Raw genomic sequence first — 20756 nt, forward strand, 5'->3', positions numbered from 1 at the left:
ATTGATGGAAGTATAAATTGGTACAAGTTTTATAGAAAGTAATTTGGCAACAGGCATTCAGAAGCTTTAAATCATACATATCTCATGACTGAGTAATTTCACTCTCTACTTCTAGGACTAGTCTAAGGAAAGAGAAATGCACATGCACAAAAAAACATAGACAATAGTCACTGCTGTGATATAAATAACAGAAAACTAGAAACAACAGCAAATATCCAAAAGGAGACTGGTAAAACAGTGATATATCCTCATGATTTAACACTACAGTCATCAAACGCAGTATTGTCAAAGATTTTTAAGGATATGAAAAAACAGTCAAGATATTAATAAGTGAAATTGGTTTAAGACAAAACTTAACCAAATATATGCAGGCTACCAGCTGAAATATTCATCTCTGGATTGTAGAATTATAGGTGATTTTTAGTTTTGTCCTATTTTTTCCTACATTTTCTAAAACTGCTGCAGTGAACATATTACTTTTCTCATTCAATACATAAGTAAAAAATACAGCACCAGTGTCAATTAATTCTAGTGTGTGTCTATGTTTATATGTGGGTATTGATAAGTGACAATGAACATGGCCCATAAGGTATTTGGCCCTACTGACATGGTAAAGTGATGCTATTCTGCTGACATAACTGCATTGTAGAGAGAAGATTAGATACTTCAGTTTTTAAACTAGACTCAAAGTAAAAGAAACTTCTTTTGCTCATGTAATATGATCTATAAAGCAAAATAAAATCAGCGGGTTTTTTTCTTGCTGTAACTACACTGTAGCCTACCAGGCTCCTCTGTCCACAGGATTTCCCAGGCAAGAATACTGGAGTTGGAGTAGCCATTCCCTTCTCCAGGGGATCTTCCTGACCCAGGGATTGAACCCAGGTCTCCCCCACTACAGACAGATTCTTTACCACCTGAGCCACCAGAGAAGCCCACTGGCAAGTGAATAGACAATATCAAAAAGCCAGATAATCACAAGGGGTTCTGCACAGATGGAAATATCAATAATTTCCTTAATGCCCACAGTCCCACCCACTTATCCTATTAAAACAAACAGGAACTCAAATGCCAGGTGACACTGCCAAAAGATTTAAGAGGTATGAGAAGAGTCATACTGGCATTCTTCTGCCCCACAAAGAAAATATTTTTCAGCTAGCCCAAGTATATTAATACTAATATATTATTAATTAATATTAATATCAATCAGCCCCCTAATGGGAATTGAGGCCTGCCTGCCCCCAGGTGAGCATCACAGGCAAAAGGCAGCAAATGAGTATCCTTTCTTTGCTTTCCACACGGTGATGGGAGGGATGATACAGGCAGGGGATTTCAGAAGTAAACTCTCCATCAGTACCCACTTGTTTACAACCTGAACTCTGGGACCAGTGGCTCAAAATATTAGAAGATCTCATCTTACCTAAGACTGTCTTACTTCAGACATTCCAATCAACTGTGATATCAGGTTATTAATATGTACTAGCTGACTTCAAAAAGCTGTAGGAGGCAGAAAGGGTTGAATCATTTCTTTCCCTCAAAGTTTTCATTTCAAAATGTTTCAGGCAACAGTCAAGTATCATTAAGTAATCTCATTTCCTGTAAAGGCCCACACAGCTCCAACTGTGTCCTGCAATAACCTCGACAGGGCCTAGTGGCACTGAGTTCACAATGCTCAAAATGATAAAAGGCACACAGCAGCTACGCATAACATCCCACTGCAATATACAATTTACTTGAAAATTATTGTTTTTAATTTACTTGAAAATTAATGTTTTTACTCCAAAGTTAAGGGAAAGCAGTCTGTGGCTGCTGGTTAACTCAACTGAGTTGAGCCAGTGCTTCTGAAGCTAAGCTCACAAATTTGAGCCCTGTGTGAACTGGTGAAGAATCTGCCTTCAATGCAAGAGATGAGGGTTCGAACCCTGGGTCAGGAGATCCCCTGGAGAAAGAAATGGCAACCCACTCCAGGATTCTAGCCTGGAAAATTCCATGGACACTGGAACCTGGTGGGCTCCATGGGATCACAAAGAGTTGGACACAACTGAGCGACCAAGCTCACACGCACATGAATTGGTGAAAAAAAAGGCAATCACATTTCTCAGCTTGCTAATGTATATTCCCTGGTTGTCATGTGTTGTCCCAGATTCTTACCAGAATTCTTATCAGAGTCATCCCCCACGCCCAACCTTTTTCCTTTTTTGGGAGAGGCAACCCTAGCAACGGCCCAGTAATAACCCTAACTCTGGTACCACAGAGAACAAGATAAGAATATATGGCTACCCCAGCAGAAGCCAACCTCCACAACTGGAAAGTACTAAGTACTGACTGAATCCACAGTCATATACAAATGGGCAAGTAGATGAAATAATCAGCTTTGTGCCATTAAACACACACATGATTTTTTATTCCAAGTGTTTCAACAATATCAAATTATGATAACTTTAAATATTTTATCTACAACCAAATATTTATAATCCCACTTCTAAAATCTACTGTTTTAGATTTTAATTGGTAATTTCTAACTAAAGTCAATTCCTCATCTTACAAAGCATACACTTGTATATTAAGTACATAAAGGATAAATCAGATCCATTTTAAGAAAATACCTCTACAAATAGGTTTTTAACTTATGACTTTTAAAGACTATAATCCTATTTAAGAAGTTGTGTTTACCCTTTCACTAAATTAACCTAAATCAAATAGGTTAATTTGGCAATTAACCTATTGCCAAGCCAACTCTGTGCTTAAGCAGTCATGTCCAACTCTTTGCGACCCCACAGACTGAGCAAACAAAAATTCTAACTTTGCAGGGAATACAAATCTGATACTCATTCCTGAAAAATACAACCGATTATAACTTGCCATCTAAGATTTTCTGGAAAATACAGGTTAGCAACCATAGAGCTGCATATTGAATGAGGTATTTGATTCCCAGTGATAAAAGACTAAAGCAAACAGGAGACATTCCAGGCTAACCCAGATGTTGTAAGCTTAAGGAATTTTTCACCTATTTATAAGCTTCAGTTCTTTGAAGAGGCTGTATCCAGTACAGCCTAATATTCAGCTTACTAAGAACGATTTTATTTAATTTGGCCCATCAGGAAAAAGAAAAAAAAGACCACAGATGAAAAGGATAAGGTGCTATGCTCCATCAAAGGCTAAAGGGAGGGGGACAGTGAAGCTCCAGCACACACAACACATCACCCTGATGAGGGTAACTGTGAACCAACGTGCTGCAGCCAGCCGGCCTGGATCCAGTTCCTGGTGGTGCCACTTACTAGAGTTGAGTGACCTCGGGCAAGTTATGTACCCTCTGCGCCTCATTTGCCACAACCCTGAAATGGAGGGAATAATACTCCTACCTTCTGGGACTGCTGTGAAGCTGAAATGAGCTGATTTCACAGCTCCAGCCATCATGAACTTCTTTTAGGTTCTCAAAAGCACCAAGCTTAATCTCTCACCTCTGCATCTAGCACATGCTTTTCTCTTTGCCAAGAACATTCTCTTCTCCCTTTTCTTGGCTTCCTTTAGGTCTTAGTTTAAATGACACTTCTAAAAAGCCTTCCTTGACCTCCCCACTTTATGTCAGGTGCCTCTGCTGTTTGTCCTCCCAGTGCTCATATAGCACAACACCTAAACGTGTTCAAGTTTCTGTTCCCCAGCTGGGCTATAAGCTCTTTAAAGACAGAAGTCATGTCTGTCCCCATCACTGCCATAATTCCGAGAACCCAGCACAGTACAGGTACACAGTAGATGCTTACAAAACAGTTCTGGACTGAAATAACAAGTCATGCTAAAGAGGAAGGAGACCAAAGAATGAATTCCCACTTAAACCTTTCACTCCAGGCAGAAATGTATGCCTCTTCATATCTGAGATGTATAAGAATACTTCCTCTCATCTATTGAGAAGTTTGAAATTAAACACGAGACATGCCACATTCCGGTAGAATACAAATTTTATGGCCATTCTGGGTAGGAATAATGATTTCACAAGCAGAGAAAGTAACAGTCTGTTCAGTATGTTTACATCTATGATTTCATGTCTCATATTCCAAAGCCTTTACTGCTATAAGTATATCGCAGCAAAATTATATGGTTAGGGTACCGCTCCGATTCTCATCAGCTGGGCTAAATGAAATCTGCTAGTGCAATTGGCACAGATGGAGAGAAGCAAAGGAAGGTGAGACCATGAACACAGAAAAACAGGAAAGAAAAAAAAAGTGAAAGTAGTATTAAGAGCGGAGAAGGCAATAGCAAGCCACTCCAGTACTCTTGCCTGGAGAATCCCAGGTACGGGGGAGCCTGGTGGGCTGCCGTCTATGGGGTCGCACAGAGTCGGACACGACTGAAGCGACTTGGCCGCAGCAGCAGCTGTATTAAGAGCAACATCAGCTGCTAGTCTACAAGGAACCACTGGGTGGCGCAAGTGCCCCTGGCTTTTCAATACAGGTATGGAACCAGGAGGCAGAGCCATCAATTAGCCTGCATCTCCCAGAGCTTAGGTTAAATGCTCACAAGTTTATTTTCAGCATACTGATGGACAGATGCAATTCACCAGATTTCAAGTTCTCTGCATGTATCATTAACACAGGCATAGGTTTTAAGGATGTTTGTTTATCAGAGACACCTGGAAGGTGGTTTGTCAACATTTTTACCTGGTGAAATTTTTCATAGTCAGCTTATCATTCTAAATGCAGAGAATCTCAGAGGGAGTTGCCAGGGATTCTGAGTGGAGTGATAAGGAAGGAAAGGGATCAGAATGACTTAGAAAGCTATTTTAAAAACTATTAGGTGGTATTATCCCACATTTTAAAATAAACTTTCATGAATTGATTTTGGCAGTTTTTCTTTAGTCCCTCTTAAACCACTTTTAGTAGAAATAAAGAATATACTTTGTCTTAGTAAATAAACATGATCTTTACTGGAAATTTTTCAAAATACAAAGATTTTTTTTAAAACTAAAAAAAAAAACTATTAAGTTGAGCCATATAAAATTGCTGATAGTCAAAAAACTGTTACATACCCCCCAAAATAGCAATTTCAAACAGTTCAACCAAATACACACCTATTTAGAATCAGTGGTTTAGTGAGCCACTGTTACTGATAAGAGTGTCCTATCTCTCAGGTTTGTTGGGGAAAAAAGGTTGAGAATACATGCATAGTTTCTCTTTAATCATGAAGAGTTAATTGAACAAACAAATTGAAACAAAATAACTAAAGATAGGGAATTTGCTGGCAGTCCAGTGGTTAGGACTTGGTGCTTTCACTGCTGAGGATATGTGTTCAATTCCTAGCTGGGGAACTAAGATTCTGCAAGCCACATAGCATGACCAAAAAAAAAAAAAAAACCAAAAAACACCCTCAGGATAAGGAATAGATTAAACTATATTAAAAAACAGCAAACATGGGAACATGTTCACCAAAAAAGTAAATGCTATATTAAGTGTAAAAAGCAATTACAAAACAGTATATAAAACACATTTTGTGTTTTGTTGCTGTTGTTCAGTCACTCAGTCATGTCTGACTTTGCGACCCCGTGAACTGCAGCATGCCAGGCTTCCATGTTCTTCACTATTTCCTGGAGTTTGCTCAAACTCATGGCCATGGAGTCCGGGAAGCCATCCAACCATCTTGTCCTCTGTCATCCCCTTCAACTCCTGCCCTCAATCTTTTCCAGCATCAGGGTCTTTTCTAAGACCCAGTGTTTTAGGGGCATTCAAAAAGTTTGGGGACATATGGAAGGATATATACTAAAAACCTCAATAGATGTCTCTGGGTAGGGGGTTAGCCTTACTTTGTTTTGTCTTTTTATCCATACATGTTTCTAAAATAAACATGTATAACAATTTTAGATCCTGGAACAGAAAGAAAAATAAAGACTTTGGCAGAAAAACTAGGGAAATCCAAACAAATTCTATACTGTAGAGTACTGTGCCACTGTCTGTTATGTAAAATGTTAACCTTAGGGGAAGTTGGGGGAAAGATATCCAGAACATCAGAACTATCTTCACAAATTCATTGTAAATCTAACATTATTCCAACATGAAATACTTATTTTAAAAAATAAGCCATGTACTAAGATCACGCCTTTTAAACCTAGAAGAAAAAATCCATTTGGTTAAAAAGATTCCTACATTTAAAGAATAATATTGTGGAATCAAACTTCTTTCATAGATAGAAGCTTTGAAGAAGGTACGCCTTCTAGCATGACAACCAAAAGCTATAAAGACTTAACGACATATGCATTGCCTTTCATAATATGAAAGTGAAGTTACCCTATTAGGCAAAGACTCACTGAAGCTGGAAATAAATGGCTGAGTCTCTATTTTCTTTGATTTTGTAATCATCATTGCTGAAGACCAACCACCATAAGAACATTTGAGGGAAGGAATTAAAAGTAAGTACAGCCAGTAACAACCTTTAATTCAAAAAATGTATTTACTTTTTGTCTGCACTGGATCTTCATTGCTGCACTTGGGCTTTCTCTAGTTACAGTGAGTGGGGACCACTCTCCAGTTGTGGTGCACACTTACTGCTGTGGCCTCTCTTGTTGCGGAGCATGGACTACAGCCTCTAGGCCCATAGGCTTCAGTAGTTGTGGCTCAAAGGCTCTAGATTGCAGGCTCAGTAGTTGTTGTGCACCAGCTTAGTTACCCTGTGGCATGTGGGATCTTCTCAGACCAGAAACCGAACCCATGTCTCCTGCATTGGCAGGCAGATTCTCAATCACTGGACCACCAGGGAAGTCCCAACCCTTTTCTTTTGTAATATTTTTAGTTGTAGTATTTCTAGTTGTCAAATTGCAGGCAGCTACAGGTACATGAACATGCATTCATTCATGAAAAATCCAGTGAACACTTACTATGCCCTCTCCTTCTGGAGCTTAGTGTTCAATAGATAACATTTTAAGAGGACCTAAGACTAGGCACTTCCCTGGTGGTCCAGTGGTTAAGAATCTGCCTTCCAATGCAGGGGGTGCAGGTTCAATCTCTGATCCAGGAGCTAAGAGCTGCATGCTTTGTGGCCAAAAAACCACAACATAAAACAGAAGCAATATTATAATAAATCCAATAAAGACTTTTAAAATGATCCACATCAGAGAAATCTTTAAAAACTTTTTTAAAAAAGAGGCCATGAGACTAACACAGAGAGCAGACATACACCTGTAACAGGAAAGGAGGGTCACCCATGAGTCAACCCTCAACCCTATATGCCCAATCAGATGATCATCTTACCTTTTATTAATAAAAAGCTAATAATAATAGCTACCCTCTAGAATTATCCAGTTATACCTGTTACTGCTTAGGGACCAGCTGGCTTACTCAAAATGTATTTTTTTAATCTTTAAATATTGGAGCAAGAAGAATTATGCAAAGCCAAAGGATGAAAGTGAGGTTCTGAAAAGAAATAAAGGAAAGGAAAATGCAGAGCTGAAGTACACAAACAGAAAACTAAAAGGTTTTGATCAATTTCATCTGCAGACTGCTACCCAGCTGTTACAAACAGGTTACAGCTTTCTGGTTATACTACTACTCTGGCAAGTGTAAAATTTGGAATAGGTTAGTTCCGTTGCAAAACACACCCAACTGAGGTTTTGTTACCTGGAAGTTTCATTAGTTGAGTATTGAAAATGCATCAATAAGGTATTTCTGCAGATGAGACCCAAAACAAAAATTTCAAAAAACAGATTTAAAAAGAAGCACCAGTGTACTAAGAACTCCCAAGCAGAGGAGAAGTCTTTCCCATCTCAATGGAACACTACTTAAGGAAGGGCTATTATGTGTCCCCATAAAAAGGTCAGCCAAGAAACTTGCTGCAATTTCAACAGTGTTGATACTTCCTACTAGTAGAAATCACCCATTTATCTCTAAAGCAATTAATTTCTGCTGTATCTATAATGTAATCCGCCTTTAAGACATCCCTTTGCAGTTATTTCTGTGAATTGTTAAGCAAAAATGTATCATCTTTAATTAAGTTATAATTCAATCCTCCTACAAACATCTGCAAACAATACGAGGAGCAGTAAAAGCGGTTTGCTTTCTCATGTACTGCATGGGCAATACACTGCTTACTCTTCTTCAAAAGCAAAACTAAGGTCAACACAGAGGCGGTTCTGAAAACAAACGTTCTCCGTTAAGCACACGTTGAGGTCTGATGGTTGTGTGACGGAGACAGGCCAGATTTTTAAAGAATAAGAAAAGATATTATCAAAATGCTTCCAGCACCTCAATTTGATGGTTTCCAGGGCTGCTATGCCTGAAAATAGAAGAGAAAGGTACTGAGGTTTGGCACCTGGTGCCAAGCCCACCTAGACAACATCCTGATCTTTCATCAGCAATGGGGCAGTGCTGGTAAAAAAAAAAAAGAAAAAAAAATTTTTTTAAGGTCAAGCAATAGCAAGACACGGCCCCAGACCCAACCAAGTACCAAACTCAAAACAAATTCTAAAAGTTTAGATCATTCCACAGAACAATTTTATGTAACTCAAATATGTAACTGTGAGGCTTTGAGACATTATTGATTTTCTTTCATGCAGCAGATAGAGGTAAGCAGTAGAGGCAACAAATCTAAGAATAGATTTTCCATCCTAAACAGATTCCTAATCACTCCTCTCAAAGCAGAAGAAACATTTCTCATGATCTCATGACAAAATGTTATGACATCTAGAAGAGACCAAATAAAATGACCTTAGTGTCACAATAGCTAGAAACGATGCAAGAGTGAAGAAATCTAGTCTAGGTTGAAAAGTAATTCTTTCAACCAGAATTAGCTGCATCAAAATGAGTTTCGTGCATCTCATCAAAGTCATTAAAATAACATATATGTGTTTCATAACAACAATCCCATATTTGAAGAAGACAAATAGAATTTTGATTCAATTTTGCAGATTTCCACTGAGGACTATGATATCATCAGATTAAACACTGCAAGGCTTCTCAATATTTTCTTAGTTTAGGGATTCGATAGGCTACAGCTGGTTTCTAAAATATGTCTTTAAATTACAAACTGGAGTTGAGATTCCTAGTTTTCAAAACTCAAGGTACGTTCTGGCTAGAGACTGTATGCTCACAGCCACCTCCCACTCCTTTGGTCATGCCCTAGTATAGCATCCACCTCCTCTTTCCTGTGGGCAATGCCCTAAGCAACATGACCCTTCAATCAAAGACAGAGAGGGCGGTGGACAACAGTCTTCATCAGTTGAGGACAATTAGAAGCAAGATTAATAGGAAGCACTTCCTCCTTGTGTTTTTTAGTCATGTCCGACTTTTGTGACCCCATGGACTGTAGCCCGCCAGGCTCCTCTATCCATGGGATTTCCCAAGCAAGAATACTGGAGTGAGTTGCCATGCCCTCCTCCAGGGGATCTTCCCAACCCAGCAGTCGAACTGGAGTCTCTTGCACTGGCAGGCAGATTCTTTACCACTGGGCCAACAGGGAAACACACTTCCTCCCCAAGAAGTTAAAACAAAACAAAAAAAAACACATCCTACAATCTTTAAGGGTTAGGGGCTTTATGAGAAAAAGATCAGTGGTCTGAAAGTTGAGTTAGGAACAACTCCGCCATTTCACCACATGTATATCATTGCAATCATAGGCCAATCACTCCACACAAACATTTCATATAACCAAAGAACAATGGCTCAAATGCAGGGTACCGCTGACATAGGACAGAGATTAGGTAACTATCTGAGCACTGGAATATTCTTCTCCCAACAGCCAGGTAGAACAGTCTTCCTTTGCAGACTCCTTATACTTACTTACAGTGACTGCAAATGGACCCTACTGAGCTAGGATTCAAGTCAGCCAGCAGGACTAGTGCACGTGTCTATACAACTGCAGTCAACAATTTGTACTTCTGGGGTTGAGAATCATCATCCCTGATTCAATTCTACTCAGTCCTAAAAGAAAGACTGGAATAGTGAGGTTGGGGAACTCCATTTCAAAACAAGAATAAAAAACAGAGAATGGAGATTCACCAGGGAGGTTTCCATTTTGCACTTGTCTTTTCTAAAGTTACTTGTAAAGAAGTAAATTATTTGGGGGGATACTTCCTAAAGAAAGCTACTCCCTTATTAACAGTTTAATTCTCAACGATCTCCTGGTGATCGAGAGAATATTAAAATTAATGTACATAAGGGCATAAATTAAAAACTTGCTTCTACATAAAAATCCTGGCCTTTACACTTGACACTAAAAACAAAATCGAAGGAAAGGGATCCCAAAATTTCTGGTGGAAAATCTGAGTTGTATAATATCCTTCCAAGTTCAGTCATTTTGCTTAAAAATGCATAACATGTAAATATATTTGAATGAATATGCTAATACTGACATTTCTTTCTACTGAGGGAAATAAACACTACACATTTTCCCATCTGCAGGTCGCTATAATTCACCAAACAGTGAGCCTGAACCCTGCCTTTTCTAGTTTCCAGAGTATGGAAACCACTTTCTTCACAGATATTCTAACCTACTTCTGTAAGGAAATGCACAGAGAAATCCCAAATATTTTACCAAAGGCTTTAAACCATTCTAGACTAACCTGCAATTGACCAAACCCCGAAGGTTTCTGTGGTTCCAAGTATAAGAATACCATTATCCCGGCCTGCTTTTCTCTTTTCTACTTTATTTGTCTGAAACATATTCATCTGACAGTTATTTATGGCTAGTTCTGCTCAGTTCCACCCCTGAGTCAAGTTACAGTTTTTCAACTATTCTTTTAAGTTACTTCTCAACTTACCATCTTCAGCAGTCATGGAGAACAGAGCACCTTTTACTCGGATGCATCCCATGAGATACTTAGTGCTAGCTGTGTCTTCTCTTCTGTTTCCAAAGCCATAACTGAACTTTAAGCTCATTCAACCAAGTTCCTGTTTCCTGTCTGTGGGAAGTTTTCAGCTTTCAGTTTATTTGAAAAGCAGAAATGACTAATATATTCTGAGAAAAACGAATGATCACCATTTCATAGGGAGCAGCTCTGCCCATTTTTGCAGACCTTTTTTTTTATGACATCACCTGGGTACCCCCAGGGGAGTGGTCCTCCAAAACCCTGTCATTTCTTTTTTTAACAGTATTAGAATGCTTCAGGCACATGTTGAAGGTAATAAACAGAATACCTAAGAGAAAACAGGTATTTCACCATGCCTTCCACTGCCTTAACTTCCTAACAATCTCTAGAAGCCCCCATAAATGTTTCAAATACCTCTGTTAATAGTCTCATCTTGCACGCACCTGTCATTACTCAAGTGAGAAATGGGAAAACTCTATTCTGCGTGCATGCTTAGTGGCTCAGTCGTGTCTGACTCTGCGACCCCATGGACTGTCGCTGCCAGGCTCCTCTGTCCATAAGATTTTTACTCCCCTATAAAATCTTCTAACTTCACAGTGCCTATGAAAAAAAAAATCCTGTTGCTGCAAAATCAATTCCAGAAAGGCCTTGGAGAATGGGGATGCTATTTCAATCACCATAACGAAAATATGAGCAGCTACACTGGGCCGTCACATTAACACCACTGTCTACAAGGTAGAATATTCTTTTATTAAATACTCTATTGAATTCATCATAAAGTATTTTCACCTCTAAATCTCACAGTATAAACTCAGAAGTGGTTATAATGAGCCTATGGCAGATGTGCTTAATAAATGCTTCTCGATGACATATGAGCAGAATACATACTATACAAATCAAACTTGGCCCTGCAACACATTTCTCGTAATGTTCAATTTTACTGTAGACTGAGATACCATAGACAAAGATGCATGTTGCCACAGACACCCAGATTTTCTTTACTTTTATAAGCTGTGAAAGAGAACAACTACGCCCACACATTCACCAAAAATTAGTCAGAGTGGTTGGTTTTTCTTTGAACCAAAATAACTGTTCAAGCTCGGTTTTAAAACCTTCATTAAAACCAAACCCCACCCCAAAAGATCCCTAATGACCTTTTAATATACTGTACTTATATATCATTACTAGTAACTACAACTTAAACAACATGCATAAATTCAAAACAGAACTGAACTGGTTTAACATTGAGAATTTTTTCATTCCTTGGTTATTTACTTTTGGTGGCCATGACTTTGCTTGAAGATTGTAGTTTGTCCCAGAAATCAGTTATTTTAAGTGAAACACTATGTTTACCTGGCACATGGCTGTTCTTTTTCCCACTAGTATGTCTTTTTCACTTATTCACAGTTATCAATCATGAAAGATGCTCACTGTATACAGTCCAGTTAAAGGAAGCAAGTTACAAATCAGCATGTACACTAAGAATCCTTCTTTTGTAGAAAGATACATATGTTTGCACACATGCATGTGTGTGTGCATGCAAGTGTCCATACATGTATGTACACAAACGTGTGCCCAGAAGATGACAACAGATCTCCCTGGATATGGCATTATGGCGCTTTTATTCTTTTTTTATACTTATATTTTCAGTGCAGAACATTCAGAAAATACAAATAGTTTTAAAAATAATGTTCTTCCTTTGTTAAAGTACTAAGTACTCTCTAAATACAAGGCATTCACCCCATTTCTAGCACGATGTTACTGTATAAAGCACAATGAAGAAACTGCATTGTTAAATATCCTTCAATGTGTAATGTTGCATATGAAGAATCTGTAAAATTATTATCAAAAGGGTAATCATATATTAAAATGCATTATAGAATTGTACAGGGTAAAAAGTATAAGTATCTCTATAATGCCTTCCTCTAACACCACTCCCTTTTGCCCTAGAGATAACCATGCATGGTGCCTATCAGTCACACCTCTTTGTATTATCCATATGCATGGCAAGGTTTTGTCTTTTTTAGATAGGTGGAATCATGGTATATGGAGTGCTATATAATTCCCTCCACCCTTTAACAACATATTTTGGAACTCCCATGTCCATTTATATAGGTCTAAGGGATTTCTTTCCTTTAATAGCTTCATATTATTCCACAGAACAGCATGTTATTATTTAAGTCATTCCCCTTCTGATGGACATTTAGGTTGCTGCCAAGTTTTCACTGTTACCAAGCTTCATTGCTTTGAAATCTTGTATTTATTTTTATACAAATGTGCAGATATTTACCCAGAATAGCTTTCTACAGAATTACTGGGTCAAAAATATATGCACATTTAAAAATGAGAGGATTTTGGCACTCTATCAAAAAGCTACACAATTCACACTCTCATTAAAGTGTATGACAGTGCCCATTCCTTTCTAAAAGTGGATATTACAGTTTTTGCCAATGTATTTGGTAAAAAAATGGTTTTCATTTTCCTAATTACTAGAGTGAATTTGAGCATCTTTTCTTTTTGAATCATTATTTCAATTTCTTTTCTTTTTTTGTAAAGGCCAATTCACAACCCTCTGCCACTTTTTCTAACAGGTACCTTTTACTTATTGATCTGGAGGAGCTCTTTACATAGCATAGATATTATATAGTAGAAACCTTTTAACCCAATTTTATTTGGAACACAATTAGCTAATTAAAAGTCAACTAAGGTGGACAATCATAAAAAAAATATGCTCATGACAAACATTTCATTTTATCTTCATTTTATCAGTGGTAAATGTACACTCATTCATCAAGTTTTTGATAAAGGGCCAGAAGGCCAAAACCTTTCTTTAACTCCAGGCCCACTGACTGTAAAGAAATTTAAACTGAATTCTTAGATAATGCAGAACTTCAAAGAACTTAAAAGATACCTGTAAGGAACTATTAGTGGAGAACCTTTCAGATTTATATATATATTTTATACAAATCCTTTATCATTGTCTTACACACACCTAGTTATACACTTACAACTTGCTTTGATCAACTCATTTCATAATATACCATTTGTTTTGTTACAATACACCTATCCCCCAACTTCAACTATCATCTGTATTTGCTGAATTTTATTTCTTTCACATCTCTATGCACTCTGCACCTCAACTCCTATATAATTTGAAGCAAATCCCAGACATCATATCATTTCATATGTAAATTTTCAGTAAGAACTTCAATTCCTCACTACTTAGATTGTATCAAGTTATACGAAAATAAATTTTATATTTACAAAAACAAGAACAAGCACAGTAATTCATAATAAAATAATAATTAATATTTTTAATTTAATTATTTTAATTCATAATAATTCAGTAATAAAAGCATCTGTTGTACTGGTGGGTTCACAAACCTGGCGTACCAGATACCGATCTACTAATAGCAAGTGTTCAGTTCATAGTGTGTTTTACAAAACAAACGAATAACATTTAATATGGTGGGTCAGTTAAGTGGAAGTCAGTAAAAGCTCCCATGGCATATATAGAAATTATTTTCCTCCAGTCTGTCATATGACTTTTCAACTTTGTTATGGTGTGTTGTGCCTTCCAGAAGTTTTTAAAATATATACATATATTTAAAAAAAATACATCTTTAACTTATTTTGGAGTATGATGTGATGCAGGGACCCATCTCTTTCCAAATATACAGTGAAACAGTCCAAACTCAGTTTCCATTTTCAACCTTACTTGTAGGTGGGGCATTTAAAAGAACTAAAGTATGAACTTCTAACTTACAAAAGGAAGCTGTGCACACAAAATAATAAACCAACAGTCTTAAGTTCAGCTTGACAGGCTCAAACTACTATGTATTTAAAGATCACAGTAACTTTGGGAGGAGGAGCAACGAACTGCCATACCTGGCTGTCATTACCACTCTGGCACACAACAGAATCTCCAAAGGATATGGCGACTAGGTAGGCCTCCTTCTGCATCTCACCAGTTACCAAACTTGCAAACTGACATTCACACTGAAATAGCCCACACTTTGACAAAAACAACAAAATCAACTTTTCCAACTCTCCATCCATTCCTTAATGCTGCCCCTAGATCAGTGCCTTTGGACACAATAAAGAAAATGAATACACTCTTCCAAACCACAATTTCCACATGGAAATATACCTAAAAGGTACTAAAAGTCAAGGTAACATTTGTTAAATTTCTTTTAAAGCATAGACACTCAATAATTTATTATAAGGTTGCTTTATCTCTGGGCAAACTTTTTGTGTAAAGGACCAGAGAGTAAATTGACTTTCAGGGCTGTTAAATTCTCTGTTTCAACTCTGACACTGTATTTTGAATGCAGCCAAACAACACATAAATGAATGGATGTGCCTGAATTCCAACAGAAACGTATTTACAAAAACAGGTGGTAGGCAGGATTTCGTCACAAGCAGTACTTTACCCACCATTGTCTCACACCAATGATTGATCTCTTCCAACTAGGAATCCACTATCTTGGCTATAAATTTATTGAGCAAATATTGTGACACTGAAGGGACAATTAATAATTTCAGTGCCCCCTTACAGAAATGAATACTCTTAAAAATCAATCACGAAGCTTTTCCTGTAAGTTCTTCTCAAACAGGAGCACATATATTTTTCAAAATAACACTTGTAAGCTACCTTAAAACTAATGCTTATTTTCAAAGATAATTAAAATGAACATTAAGTAGCTACTATAAAAGAAAAACATACAGTCTAGACAGACAAATTCAACATTCGATTCATTATTCTAAGCAGAACAAGCCTACTAAATCTATCATCATATTTCCAACTTTACTACTCAAAATGCAGAAGCAGACTTTCAAAGTACATTTAAATGAGAACTCAAATTTTTTTCTTTGGATTACTTACCAGAAATGTTGATTAGAAACTACACAGTTTTGCCAAAATATTTTAAAATTAGAAAGTGAAACCAAAAATCTCCTTGGCATATGACGCATATACTTAATTTTAAAATATTAATTTTAATGTTACGGTGACTGCCTGGTAATATAGAAATTATAGTTTTAAGGCACAAAAGGATGGCAGCCATTTTAATCCAGTGAGAATATGTATAAGTATGGATTCACACTCTAAGCCATCAAGGTCACTTGTTTGAAGAATACATCTGAGCTCCAGGAATGTGCAAAGAAAAAAACACGTTCACACTGCTTACAGAAATACTGGATGTTATATAGAACAGCAAGGAATAAAATTAAATAACAAAGGTATATAAGATTCCGTCACACTATCCATAAGAGGGAAAACTGACAAACTGGACCTCATCAAAATTAAAGACTTTTATTCTGTGAAACTTGCCTATGAAGAGGACAAAAATGCAAGCTGCAGGCTGGGAGAAGATATTTGCAAACCACGTGGCCCACAAAGCACTAGTATTGAGAATTATATAAAGAACTCTCAGAACAGTAAAAAAAAAAATCCAACTAGAGAATGGAGAAAAGACATGAACATACATTTCACTGATGAAAATACAGAGAGAGCAGATAAGCACATGAAAAGATGTCCAACATCATAGCCATTAGGGAAATGCAAATTAAAACTATGACAAGATATCACTGTATATATATATCTATCGGAATGGCTAAAAATAAAAAATAGTAACAACTCCAAGTGCTGGCAAAGATGAGAACCATTCATGCATTGCTGAGGGAATATAAAATAGCACAGTCACTCTGGAAAGCAGTTCGGCAGTTCCTTATGAGACTAAACACCAATACAAGCATCAGTTGCACTCTTGGGCAATTATCCTAGAGAAATGAAAATTTACATTCATACAAAAACCAGTACATAACTGTTCATAGGAGCTTTATTCATAACGGGTTACAAAGTACAAGAAAGAACCAGATATCCTTCAATGGGTGAATGATTAAACTATAATACATCCATAGCGTGGAATATGACTCAAGAATGAAAAGAACTATTGATACAAGATATATTCCCTGCAAGAATCTCCACACAATTACACTGAGTGAAAAAACACCAATCAGGCAAAGAAAACACATTAGGGGTTGCCAGGGGCTCAGGGAGGGAGTGAGATGGCTATAAAAGGACATCAGAGACCTTTGGGGTGATGGAACTGTTCTGTATCTTGGCTGTGGTGGTGGTTACATGTGCTAACACTGCACAGAGACAAACTGCTGTTGTTTAGTCGCTAAGTTGTACCCAACTCTTTTGCAACCCCATGGACTGTAGCTGGCCAGGCTCCTCTGTCCATGGGATTTTCCAGGGAAGAATACTGGAGTGGGTTGCTATCTCCTTCTCCAGAGGATCTTCCTGACCCAGGGATCAAACCCATGTCTCCTGCATTGGCAGGCGGATTCTTTACCACTATATATTGCTACTATATATTGCTTATATATATTGCCTATAGAGAAGCCCATAGAACTAAGTACACACACGCAAGTGAGTGCACGTAAAACTGGAGATCTTTGAATCAGGTGGATGGATTGTACCTGCTTCAATCTCCTTGTGATATTATGCTACAGTTATGCCAGATGTTACCACTAAGAAAATTAAAGGCTATTGTTTTTTACAATTGTATGAGAATGTATAACTATCTTAAACAGCTAAAAGAGAAACAAATGAAAGGAATATATAAAACCAGTCAACAGCAGGAGTGAAAAAAACAAATCTTTCATTTTTGCTAAAGTCTCAGTAATTGAAAGTCAAGGAATGGAAAGAAAAAAAAAAAAAGGAACACGAAGAAGAGAGTCTACAGGCTACAATTAACACAATTATCTCCTCCTCCCCTGTGGAGCCTTAACTTCCCCAGGATTTTATGTCCCTGATTTGACTGTTGTTAATAAAAATAAACTGGCACATAAAACTATCTCTCCACAACTCTCACCACCATCGCCTCCATCCCGGACTATAAAATTAAAACTTGGAGGCAAAGAATTGTCTTCTCAACCATCATACCCTAGAGGCCTATGGCACAAAATAAATGACAGATGGAGGAATGAGATAAGTTGAAAGAAGGAACAAATGAATGAATGAATGAGGTGCTTGCATATTCTTTTCAAGTTGCCTAGCCAATTACAGTTACAAGGCAGTCTGTATACATTCCCATACACATTTCTTAAAAGCCTTGAACCTTTAAAGAAAAATAAAGTGTGGTATGCACACCCTTCACTTGCAAGCAGAAGTGAACAATACCTGACTTTTGTAGAATGCTTCCCAATATATAGACTTTCACATAGAATAAATCATTTGATATGGATGAATTAAGAATTATGGATATATAGATTAGAACTAGTATAAGCAGATCTTTGAGAAAAATGTTCTAAATAACTAAGGACTTAACTAATGATTTACGGCACAGCCTTAATGCAAACTGTGATAGATATGTATTGTCAAATTAGGGGACTTATGCAGATTATTGGAGAAGGCAATGGCAACCCACTCCAGTATTCTTGCCTGGAGAATCCCATGGACGGAGGAGCCTGGTGGGCTGCAGTCCATGGGGTCGCTAAGAGGCAGACACATCTGAGTATCTTCACTTTCACTTTTCACTTTCATGCACTGGAGAAGGCAATGGCAGCCCACTCCAGTGTTCTTGCCTGGAGAATCCCAGGGACGGTGGAGCCTGGTGGGCTGCCATCTTTGGGGTCTCATAGAGTCGGACACGACTGAAGCGATGTAGCAGCAGCAGCAGCATGCAGATTATTCTGACAACATCAAGACCCTTATACAGATGCAAAAATGAAGTGAGGTAAAGTGACTTGTTCAAGGTTATACATTTAGCTACCACTGTAACTGCACGTCAGCCTCTCCAGAGTCCCAATTCATTTCTCTTCCCACGGAATTGGGCAAGCCTCTTCTTTCTCCACCCATCCTGCCCCTACCCAAAACACTCAAAAATGTTCTTCTGAATCACTTATTTTTAAAATCGGTGCTTTAGGGGGAAAAATTCAATTTATTCAAGATGTTCATTGTTGCATTACACCTTCTGTGGATTTTTAGGTGTCAAATTACTTCTATCAGAACAATAAGGTATTTTATTCTACGTTGGGAGAAGAATAACAGTTCAGTGTTTCATCCTCTGCCAAAATGGCAGAAAGGGTGTTAATTCTTACAGGAGTTTTAGGTGTTTCACACTTCTTTTCAATCTAAAAGATGAGCTATTTTATAATTCAAGGAAGAGGCCTCACACTATGCAAATCTTAACAGATACGCTCATTGACAGTACAGACATTGGATATCTCCCTACAAATTTATGCATCAAGAGCAATTAAAAGGATTTGTTATAATATAAAATATATAAGTAATATAAGTACTTATAAGTAATATAAAACCTAATGTGACAAGCAACTACTGGGAAACGTGGATTTCATCAGGTTAAATCTCCCTTACGCTGCAACACGTTACAATACTAAGCATGAATTCACAGGTCTTAAAATCAAAATACTAGAAGGAACCTTCGTTCAACACCCTCAATTTTGTAAATGAGCTAACTGAGGCGTTGATTAAACCATTAACCAATAGAGCAGACTGCTTACTTTTTCAGAGGGACTCATTTAAATGCCATTTCGCCGTTGTTTCTTAGAGCGATGATTGATTCTTTTAACGTGAAAAGAGCGATTAGAGCAAAGTCATTTCAAGAGGGTGGAAAAAAATGCCTTTGAAAGAGGAGATGCTGGAGTGAAGAGGAGAAATGACGTCTTATTTAAAATATGTAACCCCTTAATGGTGGTTAGGCAGTGAATCATATTCTCCTCGATTTTTCTCTGGGCTATAGACATCGACCACAGTTCTTTCTGTAGGGCACTCGAATGAGAGGAAGAGGAAGTGAATAAAGCTGATGCTAAATATACAGCACCCACGGAGGGCAGGGATGTAGATAGGTAGGACAGGAAAAAATAAGAGCATGCTTCTGCTAGAAACTAGTCATTTTCTAACCTACCTAAAGATAGGAAGCTAAGAGGATATCGGAAGCTAGGGCATCCTTCAAATTCGAAGGGCGGATGCTTCTAGAGCCAGAAAGAGTCCCAGGCTTTCAGATATAGAGCGACTTGAAACGGACAAAATGGAGTTGAGGTCCGGGGGCGTCCTAAAGGTCGTTTGGAGGTCTGGCGAGTCCCTGGTGTGCTCACTGGGGAAAGGTCATGGCAAAGCCTAGCACCCCGATCAGGAAGAGCTTTTGGCCCTCGAGGAGGCGGTGAGTAGCATGAAGAGGCAGACCAGGGTCTCGAAGACCCCACACCTCAGCAATGGAGATGATGCCGGCATCTCGGGAAATCTTCCCAGCCCCGGAGGAAGCAGGCGGGTAAATCGCCCAGGCTCTAGAAGAAAGCGAACGGATTTCGGGAACAGGAACGTCCCCCCACCCCCCCGCCCCACGTCCTCTGGGCTCAGGTGTGGGACGGTGGTGCGGCCAGAGCGGGGGGCCTGGGACATAGCAACGGGGTAGGGGTGCTGGGGCCGGAGCCTCTCCGGTTACGGCTACTTACCCGAGGCGCTGCCTGTGGCGTGTTCGCAGCCGGCGGGGACTCGGCACTCCAGAAGCCGGCGGAAAGGAGCCGCGTGCCCGCTAGCGCTGGGATGAGGAGGGGCGCGCCGCGGACGCCGGAGAAAAAGCCGCAGCAGCGCGCGCGCACCCGGAGGGCCAACAGAGGCGGGGCGAGGCGCAGCGCCGCGCGGGCCCGGAAAAGACGCGCCCGGAGGGGCGGGCGGAGCGGGGGCGCGCGGTGGTGTGGCACAGCCGGCCGAATCGCGGGCGACGGCCCGCTCAGCCCACCCACGCTCCCGCCTCCGCTCCCCCGACGTCAGCCGAAAAGGAGGGGCGGCGAGGGCCGTTAGAACGCGGGGGGCGGGGGGAAGTGCGGGGGAACCGAGTTGGCTAACGGCTCCTCGCGGGCTTGCCTTAGGGTCCAGCTCCCGCACCCGCCGCCTGGTGATGGAGCTTGTTTTGGGGAGGTTCCGGCGCTTATCTGATTTCCG

The 20756-nt window shown here is 39.0% G+C and overlaps 1 protein-coding gene across 5 annotated transcripts in view; it reads right to left on the bottom strand.

Moving 5' to 3' along the window:
- Window positions 1-20454, bottom strand: part of ACSL4 (acyl-CoA synthetase long chain family member 4) — a 78908-nt gene extending 58454 nt beyond the window's left edge. For 4 of the 5 annotated variants that reach the window (XM_055565146.1, XM_055565144.1, XM_055565141.1 and 1 more), the window contains exon 1: window positions 20267-20454. The gene's annotated coding sequence lies outside the window, so the exon portion shown is untranslated. Of the gene's footprint in view, window positions 1-19719; window positions 20099-20266 lie in introns of all 5 variants that reach the window. The other variant, XM_055565139.1, reaches the window with a different exon arrangement.
- Between the last annotated feature and the right edge of the window lie 302 nt (window positions 20455-20756).

This window comes from Bubalus kerabau, chromosome X (genome assembly GCF_029407905.1).
Source record: "Bubalus kerabau isolate K-KA32 ecotype Philippines breed swamp buffalo chromosome X, PCC_UOA_SB_1v2, whole genome shotgun sequence".
NCBI classification, from domain to species: domain Eukaryota; kingdom Metazoa; phylum Chordata; class Mammalia; order Artiodactyla; family Bovidae; genus Bubalus; species Bubalus kerabau.